This window comes from Haliaeetus leucocephalus, unplaced genomic scaffold, assembly GCF_000737465.1.
Source record: "Haliaeetus leucocephalus isolate CR32 unplaced genomic scaffold, Haliaeetus_leucocephalus-4.0 Scaffold566, whole genome shotgun sequence".
In the NCBI taxonomy this organism is placed as follows: domain Eukaryota; kingdom Metazoa; phylum Chordata; class Aves; order Accipitriformes; family Accipitridae; genus Haliaeetus; species Haliaeetus leucocephalus.
In genome coordinates this window covers 5,523,691-5,523,961 of record NW_010973002.1, presented here as the reverse complement: position 1 = coordinate 5,523,961, position 271 = coordinate 5,523,691, and positions in this window count along the sequence as shown.

Here is a 271-nt window from a genome sequence, read left to right as displayed (position 1 = left end):
TTCAATGGCCTAGAAAAGTAAATCCCTGGACGCTTCCTTCGACTGCCCAGGGGATCAGGCCACCGACTGCAGGTACGTACCACCGTGGAAAGGGCAGGGAGGCGCCTCTCCTTCCCTGAGCAACAAAATGGCCGGGGAGACGCCAAGCCTCCTCCCGCCGCCCCCGGGTAAGGCGGCGGCAAGCAGCCCTCTCCCCAGCTCACCCCGCGGGCAGAGCACGCCGCCAGGGACCACCCCCCGCCCGCGGGCTCTGCCAGCCCCGGCGGCCGCC